Genomic DNA, 17,486 nt, shown 5'->3' on the forward strand with positions numbered 1-17,486 from the left:
TGCCTCTTGCCCATTCCTGTCCTTCCGACCCTCTGCCCACTACCGCCCAGCATCTGAGACCCTGGTCAGGAAATGCTGGAGAAGAAAGCCCACAGGCAGCAAAGTGGGGGAGCCAAGGGCAGCAGAGCCCTGGGCACAACTTGAGGCGTCTCCCCAGGGGGGCAGCAAGCCCAGCAAAGGAGACTGCACCACTGGGGGCTGCGCAGTACGGAGGGTCAGAGACGTGGTGACAGTCTTTAGCAAAGACATAATGCGAGCTGTGGCCCAGCAGGGGCACGTCTTATTCACCAGCCACTCAGCAAGTCAGAAATTGAGGGTGCTTATAAAAGAGCACAGCTAAAATTTTAGGTGGAACAAACACAGTCTGATTTTTGAGTCTGAAGGTCAAACTCAGCCATGGGTACATGCACCCGCAGAGCACCTGGTCTTTCAGGAGGCCTGGAGACAGGAAACGCACACATGTTGGTCCTCCCAACCTGCCAGCACCTGGAATTAGCAGGAGTCTGAAACTGGGAGCAGGAGATCGCCCCCCGATGCCAGAGGGTCCACTTCACCAAGTGCCACACAACACAGGAGACCACAGGAACACTGTGGAAGAGCAACTGCGCTCGGAACCAAGGCCACCCAAGGCAGTCACAGGGACCAAGGGGAGAAACTTCCCTTTCCTCAGCAGTCCTCGGACACTGACAGCTCTGCACCACCTGGGCATCTGGGGCCCTGTATGGTCACTTAAGTCCTTGGCTGCTGGAACCTTTGCTCCACCTGATCAGACCCTATGTGGTCATTTGGGCCCCATGTGGTCACTTGAGGTCCTGGTCTGGAAGCTCTGCCATCTTCAACACGTGGCTTCCAGCTTGTTCTGAGCTCTGCCTTCTGTGAGGCAGGAAGAAAGAAGCCATGGGTGCAGGCAGAGAAGGACATGGTCCCCTTAAGAGTACAGGCAGTGCTAGGCGAGTGACCACGGTGCCAACACATGTGACACAGAATCAGGGCAGAGTGAGGAGGGGCTCTCTGACATGCTACGGATGAGAGCAGGCAGAACGAGCAGTGCCCTGTGCCCTGAGCACGGTGCCCCTGGCCACATGAGACCTGGTTTGGCCATGCCCCTGCTCCCAGGGAGGTGGGGCCAACTCCCAGCTGGCTCCAGGGCTCACCCAGGAGTAGTGCTGCGGAGTGGCGTCCTGTGACCTCCAGCTGGCCTACCACGACCTTACAGCCTCCCTTCTGCCCGCTGGCCATCCAGTGAGGAAGCTCTGCCAGCCTGCTGGGTGACAGGCCCACAGCAGGCAGAGGTGGATCATCCTAGCTGAGGTCCCCAGACCAGGCAGGCTGCAGCAGACACGAATGACCCCGGGAGAATGGAAAACCCACCCAGCTGAGCCCTGCCCAAACTGCACCCCCGAAGAGGGGTGGTCTCAAATCGCCACATTCTGAGGCACGTGTCAGACTGATGCCCACAAGACAGAGAAGCCACACGTCAAAGCTGGAGCCAGGAGCGTCCCTGACGTACCCAAAGGACTCAGGGTGCACAGGTCGGCTCCACAGTGCACGTGATGAACAAGCCAGAAAGAAAACATGGAAGAGCTGCAGCCCCGCGCACACAGAGCCCCTGTCACCACACACTGGACACGCCCAGGTCCCAGGCACCAGCGACCAGGCCGGCGTCCCATGGCCTCCACGTGGAAAGTGGCTGGTGCTACCACGGCACAGGCTGGGGTCCCTGTGCACCAAGCACACAGGCCACGGGCGGCGTAGCTGGTGCGGGCCTTCCCTGAGGCTGGGGTCCCTGTGCACCAAGCACACAGGCCACGGGCGGCGGTAGCTGGCGCGGGCCTTCCCTGAGGTTGGGGTCCCTGTGCACCAAGCACACAGGCCACGGGCGGCGTAGCTGACGCGGGCCTTCCCTGAGGCTGGGGTCCCTGTGCACCAAGCACACAGGCCATGGGCGGCGGTAGCTGACGCGGGCCTTCCCTGAGCCTCGGCTTTGTGCTTGGTGGGTTTAGATATCACCGAAGCAATTAAAATATAAAATTGACTTAAATCGTCACTGGGTTTGTGGGGTTCTTTAAGTAGTACCTACTTCCTCCACTAAGGGACAGAAAGGTGCAATCCGATGACATTCCTAAACCACCCCAACCCCAAAATCCAATCGCATTCTTAAACTGCCCTCCAGTCCTTCAGAGAACCCCTTGGTGACCAAACGCTGTGGCTACCTACTTCGTGATGGCCACTGCTCGGGACAAACCCCACCAGGACAGTCCTGCCCCTGGGTTCTGCGATTTGAGCCCCAGCCCAGAGCTGGGCCAGGGAGGTGACCATCCCCTCCTGGAAGAGCTGACCCAGGGCAGGCGAGGCTAGGTTCAGCCAGGGAGATGGCGGCAGGGTCTGCGGGCTTCTTGGGAGGCAAGAGACAGACCCCTCCGGCCCGGCCTGCAGCATCCTCCCCTCCTGAGTGGGGCGGGGCCAGGGCCTCTTGGGAGTCTGAAGCACAAAGGTGCAGACCAAAGACCAAGGCCGTGGTGGCAGGGGGTGACTGGGTCCTGGGCACTGCTGGGCAGCCGTGTTGTGCCAGGGACTGGTCTGGAACACACGGCGCAGCGCGTGACGGTGGTGGCACTGTTCACACACTGCGCCACTGTACGTACATTTGTGCCAAGAGCAGCGAGGCTTCATCCACCGTCATCCCGAGCTGACGCGATCGGTCTCCTGAAAGAAGAGTGCCACAGGGGCTGGGGAGCACTCGAACCCAAAACCCACCCAGTCAAGGCGGGCAGGGCGCGGAGGGCAGCTCCATAGCGAGAAGGGAGTGGCTCTGCACCAGCGGGAGGACGGCCTGCAGCTCTGGCCTCGTGGGGACCTGGGCACTGTTCCACAGGCAAGGTCACGCAAGTCCAGCCTGGCTGCCCCGCGGACGGGAAGAGCCACACAGCAGCCTACAGGAGGGCAGGGCAGCCTGGCTCCATTCTGACTGCCCCCACCCCACAGGCCACTGAAGGAGCCCCGGGGCCCCAGACAGGCAAGGAGGCAGGGAGCTCCCAGGCACTCTTGGAGGGGATGGGCCACAGACTGAGCAGACAAGGGGTGATTCACAAGTCATGGTGGACACGGGCCATCTGCACTCCATAAACCCTGGCAGGAAGAGCCCAGGGAGAATGGGGCTGTGCAGGAACAGGCAGGGGCGTGGTGCACAAGCAAAGGACAGAGTGGGTCCTGGTGTCACCGAGCAAGTGGGCAGCTGGTGAGGACCCCAGTCTCGCCCCACCTACCCCAATTCTCCAAGCTCCAAAACCTTTTGTGGCCTCCAGGGTGTCTGCTGGTTTTCCTGGCCTGAGTGGAGGTGGTGTTGGTGAGGGCAGGGCGCTGTGCACAGCTCCCAGGGCCTGGTGACTGCACAATGGGCCTGTGACCAGCCTCTGGGCCTGCGGGCGTGGCAGTCTGCTCACACCACGCTCTGTGCGGTAGCAGAGTTGCAGTGCTGCACTCCAAGACATGCACACAGGAGGTGCATGCAACATGCACACGTGATGCCTGCACACAGTGGTCACGGTGCCTGGCTGCGATGTGGCTTTCTTGCAGGGAACTGTGCTAGGAAGTGAGAGGCCCCTGGGACAGCAGCAGGCCCACTGCAGGGCGGCCTCCTCGGACTCACTGCCCACGCATGCATACTGTTTGATGCCTACAAGGAGGTGGAGTGCCAAGTGTCCCTGGGACGTGGACCGCTTGTCACTCCCACCCTCAGGGCAGGAGCAAAGGTCAACGGCCCACAAGTCCCTAGCAGTTCTTCGTCCCTGCGGAGGTCTGAGGGGGCAGGACAGACAACCCAGCACGATGTGGGGACAGGCAGGTGCCTACGAGAGGAGTGGACGGCAACCCTGGGGGTGCTGGGGAAGAGGGGCCTGGCCACCCTGATGCTCCTCCCCAGGCCCCACCCAGGTGCTTCCAGGACGGTGGGAAGGTCCTGAGGGCTACTCTCCCAGGCAGCTCAGAGGCAGGCACTTCACAGTGTTCTCAGACAAGAGCAGGAGACCTCAGAGGAGGGACACAGAATTGGACAAAGACAGGAATGTGGCCACAACTGCCCGTAAACAGGCTTCATGACCCATACCTTTAAAAACAGATTTTTTAAAAAAAAGTAGATTCAAAATGAAATAAACGAAGTGGGTTTCAGAACAGTCCTCCACAGCCCCGGATGGCGCTCCAGGGCTGAGGGATGCAGCGCAGGAGCCCCTGCAGCGGCCACCGGGGAGGCCAGGCTTGCTACTGGAGTTTCCAAAACCTCAGCGACACAAATGCCTGGACACAAAGGAGAATCTCCAAGACACTGACCAGTGCAGGCACACCTGTGACTCCAGCAACTCAGGAGGCCCAACCCTAGTACCAGAACAGCAGGCAGAGTAAAGTGGGAGCAGCGTGCAGCTGTCCCCAGAGACACAGTCAAGCACGTCTTCTGGGGCGGCGGTTCTCCAAACGGTGTGTGGCCTGGGGGCTCCCCAGTTGCTCAGCGGCTGGCCCACGTCCTGGGGCAGGAAGGTTGAGCTGACGCAGAGCTCCCGCCCAGCCCCCGCCCCCCACACGGCCTCTCCTTGCACCTGGCTTGTGCTTGTTATGGCACGTGGGGCTCTGGGTAGGGAGAGGGGGGTCATGGCCTGGCACCCCAGGCAGACGCTACTGGGAGGCCACAGGCGCCCAGCCAGGCAGTGCCAAGCCCGTCACTCCACTCCAGCTGCACCCAAATCAGCTTCTCCAGGGAAAGCGAGTCCCACCTGCGATCCTGCCCTCCCGGCTTGCAGGGCAGGCTTAGAACACACAGATCTACACTGCACGTGTCACTACTCTTCTCCTTGAGCGGGCAACGGACCCGGCTGGCTGTTCTCTCTTGTCTGGCTTTCCCCCAAATTCCCAAGAGTTCAGACTAAACTGAAGTTCTCTTCACAACTTACACTGGTCATTCCACCCACAGAAGCCAAGGCTGAGGTCCCAGAAGGAGAGGTGCCCTCCCTGCCATCTGCCTTGGCCACAGGGAAAGGCAGTTTGTCCTGCAGCTGGGGAGTGTGCTTGGCCAAACCTCTCTGTCTCCCCACCCTGTACTGCTCTGGGAGGGTAGGCCCACAGGGCCAGGCCCCAGAACTGCTTAGGCCCTGCCACACTGTCTCCTCCTGATGTGCTGCTGCCCTGCCCCTCCCGGGCTCCATACCTGTCCTTTATCTTCCTTGTCTCCTTCTGTTCTGGATCCCAGGTCACCAGGGCACAGGGCTGGAGGAACCTGTGGCCTCTGCCCAAGAGCAGCACAACAGGACTCAGACAGCAGGACACAGGGACAGCCCAGTGGCCACTCAGCCACATCCCGGAACACGAAAATAGCCACGCTGCCAAGTGGGTGACATGTCAGGGCCAGCCGTGTGGCCATACTCCCACTTGGCAAGGGAGGGGCAAGGCTGTGGGAGGCCCATGGCGGCAGGACCCTGGCACACAGCAAGGAGCTCAGGACACCGGCCCGCCTCCCTGAGGACCCAGCCTCCAACAAGCCCCTGGCCTGCAGTGCCATGTCCCCGGCTCCAGGAAGCAGGTCGGAGGACACAGCAGGGCCCACACTGTGGCCCTCCACAGGTCCCATGCCTGCCCTTGCCAAGGGCCCCGCCACCTCCACCAAACACAGAAACGACCTCCTGGCTCCGAGCCAACAGGGCAGCCTCTCCAGCCTTCACCTCTGGGGGCCCCTCTGCAGCCGCCTCACCCAGGTGCTGGGCAGGGAGGATGGCCATTCTGTGCAGGAAAGGCGGGTCCAGCACAGGCCAGCACAGGCCAGCAAGGCCCAGTACAGACCAGCACAGGCCAGCAAGGCCCAGTACAGACCAGCACAGGCCAGCAAAGCCCAGCACAGGCCAGCACAGGCCAGCAAGGCCCAGCACAGGCCAGCTCAGGCCAGCACAGGCAGAGCGGGTAGCGCTGGTGCGGGATGGCAGGCTGTGGTGGCAGATGGAAGGTGGGAACCTGGGCTCCACTGGAGAGGGCAGCAGGGCTGGGAGCTGTGAGTGTGACCGCCAGTCACCCCTTGGGGAGGAAGACACCAGCTGCACCTTCCCAGCTCACGCTGAAGTAGAGCCCATGGCGAGGAACCTGAGGACTGGTACTCTCAAAAAGGCTTGTTTTACAATGGAGCAAGCGCAGGAGGTGGGACCACCACTCAGCAGGCACACCAGGGCCTGGCTTGCGGGGAGGCCACTAAGGCCTGGGGAAGGAAGGCGAGGAGGCAAAGAGGCTTGGTTCACACGCTGGGTGGGTGGCCTCCAGGAAGAACCCAACCTCACCTTCCAGCAGACAGCCCACTGCCTGTGCCGCCCGGTGAGGTACGGAAGAGCCACAGCAAAGGCAGAGGGTACGATGAGCTTCAAGAGTACCCTGCTGGACACCACAGACCACAATCAGCCACTCCTGCTGCCTCTCTAGTGCACAGTGGACAGCGACCACGTGGGGCTGGTGCCCCTGTTGCAGCCTCCTCTCCTGTCCCTGTGAGGGGACAGGTCAAGGCCCCCTGGGCAACGGGGCTGCCCAACTCAGGATCTTCCCGACTACAGGTTCAACAGTCAACTTGGGCTCAAGCTCTGTTTCCACAAAGCCAAGCCACCTGGGAGGGCCTCCAGGCCATACTGGGTGGACAGACACCCAGGCCCACCAATTCCAGAGGTCCAAGCACACCACAACTGCTACTTGGCACCAGGCACCAGCTAACTCTGAAGATGTCTCGGGTGCTCTTGAATCCACTTTGGAAAGACCCAGCTCTAGAGAAAGCACTGAGACATGGGAAGAGAAACGGCAACCTTACGGAGGCGGCTCCCTGCTGCACGTGGTGTCCCCACTGGGGCTCAGGAGACATGTGTCCTCCAGCCTGCAGCTCAGGGGGAAGGCAGCCTGAGGAGACTGGGCTGAGGTCCCAGGGGCTCAGACAGCTGCAGTCAGGGTAGCCAGGGGAGGGAGAGCCGGGAACCCACAACACGGCCTCGGGGACACACGAGGCCGCTCAGTGCCAGCCACGGGAGCCACAGACACACAGGCACCACTCCACACTGCCAGGCAAAAGGGGCACACAGACGTTTTGTTATAAAACACTCTCCCTGGGAAGAGCGGACGGGGATCATGAGGATGACCTCTGGGTTAGGAAGGGAGGTTCCGGCACCCTCTGCTTTTCTTACTGTTGTCATGAAATGCGTATTACTCATGTAATCATAAATATCACCAAAAGCCAGAAGATATCCTAAGTTAACAGCTTAAAGACTCATTTAAGGCAGACAAAGAGGGAAGTGTTTAATAACACCTCCCCCAGCCCCTTGCTCTCAGCGCTGAGGATGGAACCCGGGGCCTCCAGCACCCTGGGCAAGCACTCCAGCCTGAACTACCCCAAGCCCAACAGCACTCTTGAAGTCACTGGATCTGCACCAGTCCCAGATCAGCAGGGCTGCCCCGTGGAGCCCCAGGGCCGTGCATCTGGTGCCAGAGAGTGTGGCCTGGCTGTGGTGAGGAATAGTGACTAACGCCACCTCTGTCCCTGTGGAGGCTTCTCTCCTGAGGTAACTGCTCTTTGTACCACAGCAAGCACTGCACCACCAAGCAGCTTGGTGCACAGAAGCAACACCTTCCTGCGGAAAGGCTTTGCAGGCCAGTGGGAGGCAGGCAGCCTGGGGGCGTCGAGGCACCCAGGAGTGCCAGTGGGGGCTCCTTGGCACTGCCATCAGAGGTGGCCCATTGCTGCGCTGATGAGGGATCCTCACGCCGAGTGACATTGGAAAGCTGGGCTGCAGCCTGCTGGCTCCTTGAGGCGTTCAGCTCACCTTCTGACTCCACAAATGTGCAGGGGACTCACCCACGGTTCATCATCTAAACTGATCTTTCAAATATGCAGGACAGCTTGGATCTAAAATGCCAAGTATTTAGGAGCAACTTTGCAATACTTTAAGTTCTTCAGCTGCTTCTGAATTCCAGGGCCTTCTAATTGACACAGCAAGCCCTCCTGGCACCTACTGGCAGCCGCAGCAGAGATGGAGCACCTGCCACTCAGGGAAGCACCTATGCTCTGACCAGGGCCGAGCAGAAGGCATGCCCAAGGATGACTGCCACCAGAAGGCTGTGGCCACGAGCCCTCCCCTCCGAGAGCTGCTCTTTCCTCCTCCCTGCACACCTTCCTCACTCACTCCCATTCAATTGATTTTTCTAGACTGTGACACACACCAGGAACAGGCCTGTGACTGTCAGAATCAGGGTAACGAGTCATCTGTAGGTGGAAACACATTTCTATACTGAAATGATGCTCAGACACACTGAGATGGGCCTCTCACTGTCCGCAGCAGCCACGTCGCCAGTACTTTCAGAAATACTGGCACCAAGTGGGGAGACCCTGGCGTCAACAGCAGTGGGACCCAAAAGTTTTCGCAGGACTCTGACACCAGAGCAACCAGTATCTGAGCACAGCCCCAAATCTGGTTGCTCTACAAGCTGTGTAGAATTTTGGACCTGGGACAAAGAAGAGCAATGCGATCCCATGATTCTTCAGCTACTCTTCCCTAGACCCTTTCCTTCCCACAAAAACTTGGCTGAAATAAACCACGTTGCCAGCAAGAATGCTCTGGATTTTTATAAAAACCCTCAATCGCTTTGCTTTATCCCTGACTACACCTCTGAAAATGGCCTCTTTATTCCATTCTCCTCACTAAACACACTTAGAATATCATTTGTTTTCTATCAAGACTACAAAGAATTCAAAGTATGAAGATAAAAATTATGGCAGTCTCAAAAAACACACAAAGTTCCAGGAAACTCAACTTCCATTCATCTTTTGTTAAAAGGACTATATCCAGCAAAACACAGAGGAATCAAATGAAAAGGAAGACATGGGATTTAAGAAAAAAAAAAAAAACAACAAAACCTAGTCCTGCCATGAAAAGAAACCCCAGGAAAATAATTGTATAGATGACCTGGAAAGAACATGGTCAAATTAAAACAAGAAGTCAGAGAAAGGTTTTCAAGAAAAAGCGAGTTTGTTCAAGAAGGAAAGTGAGAGTGATTAAGGGAACTGAAGCTTTTGGTTGAAAGAGGAGACAAGAAATCAAGTAAAAAGACAAGAAACTGAGATTTTCAAGTAATAAAACGGCTAGGTATGGTACAGGTATACATCATGGCCACGTGGGGTAGGATTTTCCACAGCTGCTTCACCGGGTGTCAGAGCTCCCCTCCTCCAAGCAGCAAAGACTTACTGGCTCAGGATCACACGTCCTTCCCTGTGGCTTTTGCAGCAACTGAGTTTTAAAACGTACATGAGGTTGTTTGTGGGTTTTCAATATTTCAGAGCAACCCCTCCAAGCAGCTTGCAGAACTTAATTATAATACCAAACAGAATACAAACACCACAACCCCAAATTACTTCACATAATGAGGCCAGGAGATTCTTATCCGAAGTCAATGTAACAAAAAGCGAAGTTTAAGTACATAAAAGTTTTAAGAGAACCCACAGACTATGTAAGAGTAACACCGGGACTAGAATCCTTGAGGGTGGCAGGTGCAGAGGTCAAACACGCCGACCGTGAGTGTGGGAGTCACCAGGCCCCGTTCAGGAAGGCCAGGATTCATCTCTTAGGTAGACACTTAGAGATCCTGGACAGCTCCTGCACAGGCAGAGGCTCACACTGTCCGTGAGGCTGAGTGGACTCAACACGCCATTTGACAGCAGCACCCGCAACTGCCCAAGCCGCAGCCAGGAGCGGGCGCAAGGGTTCCCTCCACTCTGCAGCTCCTGGCTCTGGACCAGGGGAGCCACCAGCTGCAACGTGAAAATGTCAAAGCAACTCGACATGCAGTCAACGCAAACCAAGACCCTGTGCTGTACCTGAGGATGACAAACAGCTCCCTTTGCTACTTGGTAAGGAACAACCTGAAGAAGGCCACTTCGCAGTGTCCCAAGACCAGCAGGCCCTGCGCACCCTATAATCTGCTCCTGGCACCAGGAGTGGGTGCCTACAGAGAGAGCCAGGTCAGGGTGCTGGAGCCAGGCCTTCTGACCCATTTCTGTCTCAGAACATGATGTGACCATTTGAACTCCAATCTCTCACCTGAAGGTTAAAATAAGCTGACCTCTGCCACCAGTGTCCCTGGCTGCTCTGAGGACCCGTGGGAGTGAGTGCCCAGCACTTCTGTGCTATGCAGGGGCCCAGTCAGTTCCCCACCTCAGTGACAGGCTCGTGGCTGAAAGATCCCCTTAAGCCAATTACAGAGGTTGCTCAGGTTGCCAGCCAGCAAACAAAGGTGCTGTTTTCCCAACGAATAAGGAGTCACTGATCATTTCAGGCATTTGCAAAACTGCATAATTAAACCCTAATCCCAAGAAATGACTTACTACAAGAGGGTCTTACTGAAACTGTTAGGGAAGCCCATGTTCCCCCAACCTGAAGATACCTGGCACCACTCCCTGCAGGGAGCAAAAGGGCCTGAGGGCCAGCGCTCGCTGAAGCCGAGTCTCCACCACACCCCAGTCAGCTGGCGAGGCTTTCGCTACTTACACACACGCTTCGCCAGGGGCGGGCTCCAACCCTGATTCCTGGACGTGGTCATGAACCATGGGTGTTGGAGACAGCTGCTCTATCATTCCGACAAGGGTCCAGTGCTAGTGTGTTTTCTCAGGCAGCCGTCCAGTTGCTTTGACCATGGTGACGGAAACAGCAGCAGACCAGACCCGCAGGGGCGGGGGAAGACACAGCCCCCGCTCCTCCATGCCCCACACAGGAACTGCTGAGCCCTCTTGTGCCGAGACGCCTTCTCAGGGGCAGCGATTCTTCTTTAAGTGTGGGGAAACACCAGAATCAACGCAGCAAGTGCATTTCACAGAAAGGTCGACCGCCCGAGTGTGATGCCAGGCCTCTTCCTGTTTTCTCCTTAGAGAGTGACCGGCATGCTTGGGACCCCCTTACTGCCCTGACCCAGGGTCTACCTGTTGTACTAGGCAGAGAAGAGGTGCCCTTGGTCAGCCCAGTGGTGGGTGGCCTGGAGTGGACCCTGGGGGCTAGTGGGATTTTAAGCCTGCTATTTATCATCTTAAAGTACACTTGATTTTTTGGTCCAGGATGCACTTCATGGGGAGCCTCGGTGAGCATGATGTCTGACAGTGGTCACTGCAGTCACTTAGTGAAAGCAGAAGCACCTTTGGGAAACAGCAGATGTGTAGCTGCCCATCACAGATGGGTCCGCGGGATTTTGGAGTAAATCTGAAGCCAAGAGTACTGAGTAAAAAGTGATCCATCCCCGAGACCATGCCAGGGCCACAGGACAGGAGGGTTGTGGAGCAGGACCCATGCAGGGCACTGGCCAAGGGGCCTCTTCTGGCATCCCTGAGGGGCTGGGCACTGTGGATGCCCACTGTCCTGCCTTCCTGGGGATGGGCTCACCGCAGGCACGAGGAGGAGCCTGCTCTGGGAACACCCCTGGCCTCCACAAGGAGCCAAGGGGGAGGCCCTCCTCCGACGCCGTCACTGGTGGGCAGGACACCTGAACCTCTGTGACCAGCCGGGCACCAGCAGGAAGGTGGCTGGGAAGCAGCCAGTGCTGCAGAGGGCGGGTGGCAGGCAGCTGGGCTTACTGGGTCGCCCCCACCTGTGGCGGCACCGCTGGGCGCAGGACCGCGTCCCAGTTCACAGCACGCAGCCCCCTGGGGAAGGGAGGCTCTCCTCTGCCCCACAGGGGAAGGGAGCACGGCCGCGCCTCTTCTCAGCTGGTGACAGGGAGCTCTGAGCTGGTGCTGGCAGGGGGAGGGTCAGTGTGGCCAGGGACAGCAGCAGCAGAAACCTTGGCCTAACGGGGAGGAGACAGGTCTGCAGAGCCAGGGAACAGGATGCCCCACGCTCCCTCCAGTCCTGAGCCCAGGGGGAGGAGGGGGCTCTGGAGGGCCTGGCTGGAGCTGCTGCCCCTCCAGGCAACCATGGCAAGCCTCGAGGGTGTTCTTCAAGCTGGGTTCCACCTGCGTGGGCAAAGCCACAGCCTGGCAGGCTGGACATGCATTAAGAGAGGGAACGTCACACATCAGGCGGACGAGAACCCAGGTGCACCTGCCACAGTGAGGTGAGCATCCAGCTCTGAACATGCCCCAAGTGGACACCTGCCCTGAATGGACACCCTCCTGAATGGACACCCACCTCGCTGTGGACCAGACATGCGCTGACACTCCTGGAGCCTCCCCTGCAGGTGTCTGACCACACACCTGCTAGAGCCGACCACCCTGGCTCCTCCCCAGGCGCCAGGTGGCAGGGGACCCCTGCCAGCACACCCAGCCCCAACCAGCTACTGGGGATGGGCCCACCGTGTAGGCCAGCACCCGCAGGGCGCCTGCAGGCCCGCAGGCACGGGAGGCAGCGCGAACAGAGGTGCAGTGGCGTCTGTGGGCCAGGCATTCGTCCTTCGTAGAGAGGATGCTGGCACTCAGGACCCACAGGACACCACGGAACCTCTGAGCCATCTCTAGGGACACCCCAAACAAAACGCCTCTGCTGAAGAAGGGGCAGCCCCACAAGCCCCACCAGGGGTCACATGCCTCCTCCTCAGCCCCTTCCCAGCCCCTCGAGGCCCCCGGCAGAGGCAGGGGCCTGTGATAGGCCGAGCAGAGCCAGGGGCGGGGGGGGGGGCAGAGGCAGAGGGCCTGCCCATGCCTCACTTACCAGTAGAGGTAATAGGCCAACGCCACGGCCAGCAGTGCAGCACAGACCCCTGAGAAGAGGCAGGTCGAGGAGCTGGCCAGCATGCTCCCCTCTGTCTTGAGCTTCTCTGAAGTGGGAGGAAGGGAGCCTGGTGGGTGAGCGGTGTCAACCTCGAGCTGTAGGTGAGGGACGCAGACCCGAGGTGCGGGCTGTGACCAGGCCTGTGCTAGTCTGGCAGGCACCACAGCTAAGAGCCTGTGTTCAGCAGGAGGGAGCTGGGTGCTCAGAGCCACCCGCCTGGGGAGATGGGTCCTGGGGCAGATCCATCAGACAGCAGCCTGGCAGGTGCAGAGACCCCTCCAGGGACAGTAGGATATGCTGAGCAGGACACAGCGCTGGCCTTTCCTCTGCCTGCTGCCACGGCTCTGCCATCCGGCCCACTAATCTAATAAGCGGCTTTCGTCAGGAGCCGCTGTCAACAGGAGAGTTGCAGGTCACCAGGCCCCGCCCAGCACTGACCCCTGTGGCCAGGGACCCAAGAGCACCAGGTGCTCCTACGCCATCTTCCAGGGCTGAGGAAACCTGTGACTAACCCTGAGCACAGCCCTTGGGCTAGAAAGGCCCCTGAAGGCCACTAAGTGACTGAGGACATCCTAGAGGTGGGCAGGGCTCCACAGAGGCCACACTCAGCTCCAGAGGCTGTGCCAAAAGACCCTGTCCCAGACTCTGGGAGCTGTGCCCAGGAGCTGTGTACAGGTGATACCTGTTGACTCCCCAGATCCAGAGCTGGACACTTGGCTGGGGAACAGCAGGGGCCAGGGATCTGACCCTGTAGCTCCAGCCTGAAGCTGAGTCTGAAAGGAAGGAGCTCAAAGGCAGAGGAGGAGGCTGAGCTGGGAAATGGAAGAGACCAGGACAAGAGCCTCGCCTGGGACCCTCCCCACATGCCGCTGACCTTCAGGAGGCCAGATGTACAAACGAAGAGAGCTGGCTCACAGGGTCATGCCCAGGACTCCTGGCCAGCTGTCTTCTCTTGCGGGGAACAGCCACAGGGGGAGAGGCTCCACTCGGTGTGTCCTCCACGGCCCCAGACACAGCAGGCCCAAAACTCTAGCCCTGGTGTGGCCTTGCACTGGGGCCAAAGAGCAGCCCACACCACCTATGCTCTGTGGAGGTCGTGACCACAGTCTGGGCCTCTTCACTCACATCCTGAGGCTGCTAGCCTCCCTCCCTGGCGATGGAGTGGGTGGCGGCGTGACCCAGGCCTCAGGAGGCATCCGGTCCCACTGTGTCTTCAGAGGGCTCAGCCCAAGCCATTATCTTGACCCCCTGTGACACGAGTTGCCGAGCTGATCTTCCCCTCAGACTGTGGGATGCTGGACGCCTGCCACATGGGCCGCCCAGCCGGGGACCTGTTACTCGGCCACAGGTGACAAGCACAGCAGTGCCAACAGCAGGGCAGTGTCTGTGGGCCTCCACGGCAGCCTGGCAATCTTCCGGACACCAGGCCCAGCTCCCTGGGAGACACGGGGGGCAAGACACGTGTCCACTGAGCTGCGTGAGAAGCCCCAGGTGTGCGGGTGAACCTGGTGCTCGGGCCACGGCCTAAGGTACGCCATGTTTGCCTCCAGACTCGGCAAACGTGGCTGGCTATCCATGCCAGTCAACTCCACACTCTCCTCTGGCCAGTAAGGCCTGGCCTGAGTGTGGCCAGGGCCAGGGAAAAGGCCGGTGGGCGCCCAGGTCTGAGTCACGGCTGGTCCCAGCTGGCTGCAGCAGCGCCCAGGGCGGTGCAGGTGGGCCTCAGGGCAGCAGAGCTGTCAGCCAGCCACAGGCAGCTTCGTTCTGCCCGGCACACGCTTCCTGTCCAAGGGCCCCAAGGCCAGCTGCTGGGAGGATGAGCAAGACCAGCTCCCTGGGCAGGTCGAGCAGCTCCTAAGAACCCAGAACCTGCCTCTGGGCACCTCCACAGGAAGTGCTGGGTGTGTGGAGCACAGCCCCACGCCCTCCACAGCGCAGTTCACAAGAGCTGAGAGGGGGCGTCCACCACGCGGTGCCCGTAACTACCCGTGCTACTGTCTGTTAATTACATATTTAATTCTTTAAAACTGCCTGGAATTCCTCTCCAGGCCAGAAGCAGAAGCCAAGCGCACCCTGCGCCGCCTGGCCACTCCTCGGCTGCCCTGTCCTGAGTGGGCCACGAGTGTTCTGAAGCTGGGCTCTGTGGCTTTGGAAGCAATGGTAGGCATATGAGTTCTGCCCAGATGCCCTGCCACCAGCGTTCCAGGTGAACGGAAGCTCTCCTTCTGAATCCTGATCTTCTGCAGGTAACTGAGCAAGGCTCGGGGCCAGTCCGAAGTGAAGGTCTCCCCACAAGAGTCAACCTCACTTCCTACTTCTACATGACCACTCGGGATTTATTCCCCATATTTCATTTTTAAGGTTAAAGAGGATGAAGAGATAGTTTAACATACTACACAAGGAAACATCACAGGAACCACACATGATGGTGCACACCTGTAATCCCAGTGACTCGGGAGACTGAGGCAGGAGGATCGCAAGTTCAAGGCCAGCCTCAGCAGCTTAGTGAGGCCCTCCCTGTCTCAAAATAAAAAGGGCTGGGCAGTTGCTTGGTGGCAGATCACCCTGGGTTCAATCCCCAGTACCCCTGCTCAAAAATAAGGTATAGGAATACATCTTTGGATTATTTTCCTACATCTGAAAAATCAATGATTAATGCAAAATTATTGAAAGAGAAGGACAGGGAGTACACTGATAAAACTCCCTGGGGTCTCCTCAGGGTACAACATGAAAGAGTGTGCTTATGAAGAACTGATAAGACCTTTCTTCTGGTCACCTTGTCCTTCTTATGCAGTGAACTGAGAGAAACGCAGTGTGACCAATTTCTCCTGCCTGATTATAGTGAGCTGCTCCCATGAACCGGGCCGGGGGGGGGGGGGGCGGGCAACGGGAACACACAGCAACTGATGCTTTATGGAATCCGCTTCTTCTCCTCACTGATGCCCCTGGTGAGCACCCCACGCCCATGACCGGCCATGACAATCAACCCTGAGAGAACAGTGCGACCACCCAGTCCTGGGAAGTCCCTACAAGCCCCTGCCCTGTGGAGCTACACAGGGGAGGGAGGAAAGCAAGATGTAGTGTCAGAAAGAGACGAGGCAGGGAGGAGGCAGGGCCACCTGAGGGGTGGGGGTCCAGCACCACGCTGGGCTGCTATGGCCACACTGAAGCGATGGCCCGGGGCTGGCCACCAGAGCTGGGCCTCCCCTGGCTTCCCCAGCACAACCCCGCCTGCACCTCCAGGGAGGTGGAGCAAGCAGCACCTGGCCTAAGTCTAGATGGCGCGGGCTCCAGGTCCTGGCCTGCCATCAGTCCCTGCTCTGCTCACCTGGCCCAGGTATGCACACGCTCCTAGCCTTCCTTTCACCCCTCCCCAGAAACTGCCACCCAGACTTCTCCCTCTAGGTCCCAGGCCGTCAGGAACCTGGGTGCTGCTACCGAGTTACCAGGAGAGCAGCGCAGCCAACGCCCCACCGAGACAAGTCTCATGGGCCCAAGGAGACACGTCAGAGCGAGGCCCGAGGACCACTGCGGGAGCTTTCTCAGTCAGTGACCACAGCTCTCCCCTGCTGGGGCCACGATCAGCTCAAATAACCCTGCCAAGACCCCAAAGCACCAGCAGCTGGAGCCAGGCGTCCCAGCACGCCCCGCCCACGGCCCGAGCATCACCTGCGTGCCCAGGCAGTGCACAAGCCTCCGCCCAGCGCTGCAGGGGCCAGCCTCAGCCTCCAGGCAGGGGTGCCCTCTGATCAGGAGGTACCCCGTCCTCAACCCACCCACCCTTCACATCCGTGAGTGTGCACAGCAAAGACGGCCCCCCAGGAGCAGGCGCTCTGCTGCCACTCCCTCTGGGTGAAGGCAGTGATGGCAGAGACTCAGGCCGGCTGGTGACATGTCCTTCCAACCCCCCAGGACCCTGGAGAGCAGGTTACTATGCAAACCAAACAAAGAGCCTGATAAAGAGACCGAACCTCAGTGCCCTGAGGCGCACTGGGATGCCCTGCCTGGGGCTCTCTGTGGCTTGGGACCCTGCCACACTCCTCAAGAGTGGGCAGAGAGGAAGCCTGGGGTCCAGCCTCCCACACGGGAAGGGCCCCCTCTGAAGTGGGCTCTGTTGTAAGGCGGGTCGACCTGCTGGATCCAGTGCCCTCAGGCAGCACGCATGTGGCTGCCAAGACTGCACTCTGCCAGCATGCCACATGTCAGGATGGGCTTCTGTGTGGCCTTCTAAGATAGCCACTGTCCAGCAGGGGACAGCAGGGGAGGAGTGCACACAGCCTGAAGAGCCTGCAGGATCACTGGAGGTGTGGGCAGTGCAGGCTGGGGTACAGCTTCGTGGCACCCAAGCAGTCTGGGGTCTGTCCCAGCGCCACCAACAGGAGAACGGAGAATGCACTGGCTATAGCATGGGTCGCCAGCTCCGTGGGCTGGGTGGGTGGCCGGCAGCTCTGCAGCATAAGTTAAGACACTTCAGGCAAAAACACACCAACTTCAGAACTCTGGTGTTTTAAAGATTCCGCGAACCAGTGCCATCATGCCAATGATGGGCAGTACACCTGCTGCGAATGTGCCCAGTCCAGCAGAGGCGCACGGTGACGGGCTCCACCCACCTCTGCCCAGGACCTGTCTGTGCTCTGCTAGGCTGGAAGAGCACCAGTGTTAAGTGTGACGCACACCATGGTGTCCTGTGACTCTGTGACTCGATTTCCTCACTGGGTGCTATGATGGGAGTCTGTC

At 59.0% G+C, this 17,486-nt stretch overlaps 1 protein-coding gene across 5 annotated transcripts in view; it reads right to left on the reverse strand.

Moving 5' to 3' along the window:
* The window catches only part of AGPAT3 (1-acylglycerol-3-phosphate O-acyltransferase 3), a 75,760-nt gene that overhangs the window by 24,136 nt on the left and 34,138 nt on the right, over positions 1–17,486 (reverse strand). The window contains exon 1 of one of the 5 annotated variants that reach the window (XM_079155186.1): positions 5,195–5,325. The exons of 3 other annotated variants lie outside the window; for them this stretch is intronic. The gene's annotated coding sequence lies outside the window, so the exon portion shown is untranslated. Of the gene's footprint in view, positions 1–2,645; positions 2,767–5,194; positions 5,326–17,486 lie in introns of those variants that run through there. One more of the 5 variants, XM_079155190.1, reaches the window with a different exon arrangement.

Source organism: Sciurus vulgaris (assembly GCF_902686455.1).
Source record: "Sciurus vulgaris genome assembly, chromosome: 10".
In the NCBI taxonomy this organism is placed as follows: domain Eukaryota; kingdom Metazoa; phylum Chordata; class Mammalia; order Rodentia; family Sciuridae; genus Sciurus; species Sciurus vulgaris.